Source organism: Mustela lutreola, chromosome 2 (assembly GCF_030435805.1).
Source record: "Mustela lutreola isolate mMusLut2 chromosome 2, mMusLut2.pri, whole genome shotgun sequence".
Classification (NCBI taxonomy): Eukaryota; Metazoa; Chordata; class Mammalia; order Carnivora; family Mustelidae; genus Mustela; species Mustela lutreola.
Window position 1 is genome coordinate 118,691,831 of NC_081291.1, and position 6,352 is coordinate 118,698,182.

At 40.7% G+C, this 6,352-nt stretch overlaps 1 long non-coding RNA gene across 2 annotated transcripts in view; it reads right to left on the reverse strand.

The window, feature by feature from the left end:
* Positions 1-5,315, reverse strand: part of LOC131824819 (uncharacterized) — a 50,508-nt gene extending 45,193 nt beyond the window's left edge. For both annotated transcript variants that reach the window (XR_009350998.1, XR_009350999.1), the window contains exon 1: positions 5,168-5,315. This is a non-coding gene — a long non-coding RNA (uncharacterized LOC131824819). The remainder of the gene's footprint in view (positions 1-5,167) is intronic.
* Positions 5,316-6,352: the final 1,037 nt, after the last annotated feature.

Genomic DNA, 6,352 nt, shown 5'->3' on the forward strand with positions numbered 1-6,352 from the left:
CATGGAACCCTGCTACTGACTTCCTGATGTAGTCAGGGATGATCTGACTTCAGGGCTGGGTCTCCTGGAGCAGGCGTTTTCTCCAGGTGGAGAAAGAGAAGAACATCCTGGTTGTGCACAGACACAGAGGCGTGGAGGAGCAATGCATGGCAGGGAGGATGCATTGACAGAGGCCGCTAAGCCACAGGGTTCAGAAAGGCACTAACGTTAGGGCTGGCCCTGGCGCTTGACAGATAGAACCTCATTTGGTCCTCACAGCCAATCTGCAAGAGAGTAGGAAGCAACCTCAAGAGTCAATGCTCTTCCTGGTCACTGTTCCAGTCACAGCCTAGCAGGTTCTCTGACTTGTCATTTCTGGAATTTTGCAGCTCATTTCTGGCTTTATCCTTGGTCTATTCACTCCTCCCCACTTACCTTTGGAGGTGAGTCCCTCCATCCTCTATCTTTTGATTCCTGCTTCTTAAACATTGTGGGGGAAGGAGGAGGGTTGAGACCAGCCAGCTGTGAGGTGCCGGTGAGGCCAGCTGCAGAGGAGGCAGACAGGAGCAGAGGAGAGCCCCTGTGGAGTCTTCTAGGGGAGTTTTTCTGACCAGCAGGGTGGGAATTGAGCTCTTGGTGAAACAATCATAACCTACAACTGCAACACCCCTTGAAAGTTTGTGGCGATGCCTTCCCAAAGTGCGGAACCTTGGGGAGCCCAAGCCCGTGAATTAACAGATTGGGATTTTTAAAAGCATACAGGGCCCTTTGTTGCATGAAGAGCACTGGACAGGTCTACCCAGTCTAAAGAAAGTAGAGTCCGTCCCAACCTATGATGGCATATTTTCACACTTTTTTATAGAACACATTCTTTTGGTCAGTCTTGAGTATGTTTCTCAGCACACTTTTCTGCTTTGGCTCTCTGGTCATCTTATCAATCACCATATACGTTTCTCAAAGAGAATATTTAAGACCCGGAGCTGGACGCAAGAATCTCTGGATTCTATCAGAATCGTCAGAAAACACATCACTTGGATCCTCTTCAACACTTGACCATTGACTAGCCATGTGCCCGCTATAGGAACAGCCCAAAGCTTTCTCAGTCCTTTGGACATCAGTCATTTTCTATATTTACGAAACCAGCCACACTTGGTGGTACTGGCAGAGTGCAAAGTGCTCAAACCCCCGGGGCCTCACCTGAGGAGCCTCTCCCTAAAACTTGCATCACAGTGGACGACCAGAGGAACCATGTTCAGGACCAGTCATCATTGCTGATGATGCCCCCAGGTGCTCTGTGGTAACCCACTCTCACCTTCCACTCTGGCTCCTTTGGCTAACCCCCACACTTTTGCTCTGCTTATAGGTGTCCTCTCAGAGAAACAACAGAAATAATAACAAAGGGTAAATAATAAAGAAACTTATGTCTTCTTTCTATTTGAGTAAACGGAAAGGAATTCAAAACCAGATACAATCTTCCAGCCAGTTATTCAAGTCATCCATAGCTTGCTAGAGTTGCCTGTTGCCCACTAAAGGGACTCATTTCAACATGCTGCCGAGGACTGGGCATGCTACAGCCCCACAGGAAGGTGACCTAGCTGGAACCAGCCCGGGATCTGTGAAAGCTGTCTGAGTCCACACTGAACACCAGCCGTGCCTTAGGAAATAATCAGACAAGATGGATATCCTCTAAATCAGCATTTCCCAGAGCATATTTTGCAAAATAGGCAGAAGAGTGTAAGAGTTTGATGAGTTAATCCCATGTTGGAAAAAAAAAGTTTATATATTTTTAAATTCTACGTATTTTATTTCTCATTTTGTTCATCTCAGTTAGTGAATTAAAGGATTTGAGAACTCTTTCATGAAGGAAGTCTGTATATTTTTGTTAAACTCATAATTTCCCAGACCTGTTTGACCACAGAATCCTTTTCTTTGTGGAATATAACTTTCCTTGTATATTAGTAAGGGGAAAGCTGCTGTAGCAGAGATCTATCCATATAGTGCATTAAAGAATAGTTGTATCTCGTGAGACAGCCTGGATTGTGTATGCAACCTGCTCTTCTCTACACAGTCATTGGGTGTCCCAAGTTCTGGTTTTTCCATCATCTTCTACAACTTTGTCCTTGTCTACGTAGTCAAAAAGCATGTCTCAGGGATGCCCAACTTGGAGCTTGCAGGAAGGAGAAAGAATTTGGAAGACTGCAACATTTTAAGACCTATCCTACAAATGTCACGTGGTATATTTTCTTATATTTCTTTAGTGAAAGCCTTCTTGCACAGCCACACCAAGCTACGAGAGGGATTGGAAACCTAGTTCTCGACTACAGCTTTGACACTTGTCACTGTCACCAGTGAGCCTGAAGCAAAGCAGGGACTAGAATCCAGTCTTATAACTCCTAGACCAGGATTACTACATTAAGATTTGCTTACTCAGTCAACATGTTTCAAGCGCCTCTAGAGTTCCAGGTTTACTCTCAGATGGGGATAGAAAACAGCTTCACCAATTCTCTATAAAATGTGTGTCAATTGCGTCTGTAATCTGGTATTATTTTTTAAGTATGAATAAACTTTAAAATATGGCTTTTTAAAAAGAAAATATTTTATTTATTCATTTGAGAGAGAGAGCAGAAGCAGGGGGAAAGGCAGAGGGAAAAGAAGCAGGCTCCTTTAGGCTCAGCCAGGAGCCTGATGTGGGGATCAATCCCAGGACCCTGAGATCATGACCTGAGCTGAAGGCTGATGCTTAACCATCTGAGCCACCCAGCAGCCCCTCAAATATGGCTATAAAATAGAAAAATTATAGATTTATATAATATTTTAATGTACCGGAGAATACATACTATGGAAATAAACATAAGAGTAGAGAATTTTGAAATGGACTCAAATTCATCTCAGAATTTAAAGCATGAAAAAGGCATTTCAAATTAGTTCTAAACAAAAAAGATCATTTATGTGTGAAAGTGGTACTGGGATCACTAGATAGCAAATATGGGGGGGGGAGGAGAAGTTTCACCTAGACCCTTAAAATTGTTCATATTGTCCTATTATGTGACTTAAAGAAATCATGAAAATCAAAACATTTAAAAATAATTTTGAATAGAGTAAAGCCTTTCTCAGCAAAAATGAAAACCAAAAGCTACAAAAGAAAATCCGGACAATAGAGTCTGTGTAAGATCCAAAAACATATATAGAAAAAAGGAACAGTTAGGAACTTAAAATGGGGTGCCTAAGTGTCTCAGTGGTTTAAGCCTCTGCCTTCAGCTCAGGTCATGATCTCAGAGTCCTGGGATCAAGGCCTGTATTGGGCTCTCTGCTCAGCAGGAGCAGAAGCACCTCTGCTTCCCCCCACCCTCTCTCTGCCTTGCCTCTCTGCCTACTTGTGACCTCTCTGTCAAATAAATAAAAATAAAATCTTAAAAAAAAAAATAGAAACTCAAAACATACATTTTCAGAACATATGGTAAAAGACTGATTTTCCTTGATATATAAAGAGATTTACAAATTAATAAAAACAATAGAAAAATGGGCAAAGGACATAGATATACACAGGAAAATTAATTAAAAATTCAACAAATATATGAAAAGAAGCAAAACAATGATATGCAGTTTTCATTACCAAACTGTCCAACATTTAAAACTTTGATAATTAACTCAGTGTTGGAGAAGATACAAGAAAGCCAGCACCCTCATAGACTGATGGTAAAAGTGTAAATTAGTACTAAGTTACTAATTTATAATAGAAGAAAATTTATAATAGCTTTCAACATTTTAAAATATATATATGATTTGATCTAGCAATTCCAATTCTAGGAATTTATTTTAATGTTATATCCATACACATAAACAAGGGATACAGATGTTCATTTTAACATTACTCTTTTTAAAAAAAAAAATTATTTTATTTATTTTAGAGCACACAGTGAGGAGGGGCAGAAGGAGGGGAAGAGAAAAAAACACAAGCAGACTCAGTGCTGAACACAGAGCCCAGTGTGGGGCTCAATCTCATGACCCTGAGATCAGACCTGAGCTGAAATCAAGAGTTGGACCCTCAATGGACTGTGTCACCCAGGTGCCCCTTAATGTTACTTTTAATAGGAAAACAAGTAATGTGAGATGGGGAACACCCTGTCTGTGATAGTGTTAAAATTTATCCCCACATTGATACTTCTTTCTTCAAAGAGTAGAGTCAAATTATCTTCCCTTTGAGTGTGGGCTGTACTTGTGGCCCTAATAAAGAGAATGTGATATAAGTGATGGTAACTGACTTCTAAGACGGGGTTATAAAAAGCATTTTGGCTTCTTCCTCATTCTCTCTCTTGGATTACTCCCCATGGAAGAAGCAAGCTACCATATTGAGAGGACAGTGAAGCAGCTCTATGGAGAGGCCCATGGAGCAGGAGCTGAAGCCTCCTGCCAACAGTCATGGGAATGAGCCTCCTTGGAATAGGTCTCCAGCCCGAGTCAAGCCTTTAGATAGCTTTAGCTCCAGCTGATGTCTTGACTAAAACTTCCTGAGAGACCCAGAGCCAGAAGAAGCCAGCTAAGCTGCTCTGGAAGTCATTACTAGAAGACCATGAGATAATAGATGTTGTTTTAAACTGCTAAGTTTTAGGGTCGTTTGCTAAACAACAATAGATAAGTATATTACATAATAAAAAGCTGGTTAATAAAGTATTGTATTGGCATACAATTGAACTCTATGCAGTTGTTTAAAATAATGTCTTCTGCCTGAGATGTAGGAAACTAGAAAGAGTACCATCCTCATACAAGATCAAAAAAATCTGGAAAATATGAAAATTCACTTTTCTTGGACCCATGAAAGAGCTCAACTCATAGGGCGAACATGTAACCTGAAATCTAAGAAAAGACACCTTCAAAGGGAGATGGACTCCAGCACTTGTTTGCCTGAAGCAAAGACCTACTATGAGTTGGCAAGAGAAAATAGAAACCCTGGGGGCCACAGGTATCATGGAAATTTGCATCCACTTATAGGTTTTTCTGCAATAGCCTCACTACATACTCACAAAAATGATTAGCAGAAGTCCTAAGAAAGCAACCTTCTTGTCACAGACCAGGAGAGAAGAATATCAGTTGCTGCAGGAAAGGCAACTATGCTCAAATCCTCTTGCCCTATCTTTCCTACAGAACAAAAGCAGAACTCAGTGCCAGAGAAGGGGCAATGAACACTTACACTTTAGGGGGCTGGCAAATCCAACAGCAGCTCAAATCTGATCCTGCGGGAGTGTCAGGCCCAGAGCTGCTGGGGGAGGAGGTACTTGGAAAACCACTCATAAACTCTCACCCCAAGACCTGGGGACATAATGCCTGCTTGACTGAGTCTCAGTGAGAACTGAGCACTCACCCTCAGTCCCAGGCCAACTGATAAGCATTGGCCAATAAGCTACAGTGGGCTGAGAGGCTGTATGACGGACACCAGGGAACACCTAAACTGCAGGTGGAGAAGACACTGAGGAAAACATTTGGGCAAACAAATCCATACCTTAAACACAGGTAACACTTGAGGAGTTGGAAGTGTGTAATTATAGCAACAAGAAACCAAGGAGCTACACAGAGGAATGAAAACTGCAAGAAATCATCATCATATGAGTAGGTGCATTATTTATATTTCTAAAAAGATAACTGCTGCTTAAGTAAAAAATAATAACAATATGTTGTAGAATGTATAACAAACAGAGAATTAAAATGTATGACAACAATAGAACTGATGCCAAGAGGGAAGAAATTGAAGTACACTGTTGTAAGGTGTGATGTGTTATTGAATCATTTGAAGGTACATTGTGACACCTTAAAGTTATATCCTGTAAACTCTAAAGCAAACACTAAAATAACATGCAGAGTTATAATAAATAAGCCAACAAATGAGATGAAATGGAATTTTTAAAATGCAGTTAATCCAGGAGTCGGTAGAGAAAGAGGAGAAATGAAACCAAGAACAAACAGGAAAAATAGAAAATAATTGCCAACATGGTAGATATAAACATAACCTATCATATGGTCCAAACACCTCAATTAAAAAGGAGAGATTGTCAAATGGATATTAAAAAAAAAAAAAAAAGACCACCCTTGTGGCCTGCTCTAAGAAACCCACTTTAAGTATTTTTAGATTAACTGAACAAGAAGCCTTCAGACTGAGGTGGTTTTAATGCCTTAGTAGCTTAGGCAAGCAAACCAAAACCTATGCCTATAATGCCTCAAGGTTAGGAAACTGAAACCTAAGTACAACCAATCACAAACAGCTAGCTAGCTTTTCTCAAAGAATGCAACCACTTAGGCTATAGCTACTTGAATAATTTCCTTGCTTCGCTTCCACCTCTTCTCTATGAAAGACTTTCCACTAGCACCTGACAGTGGAGTG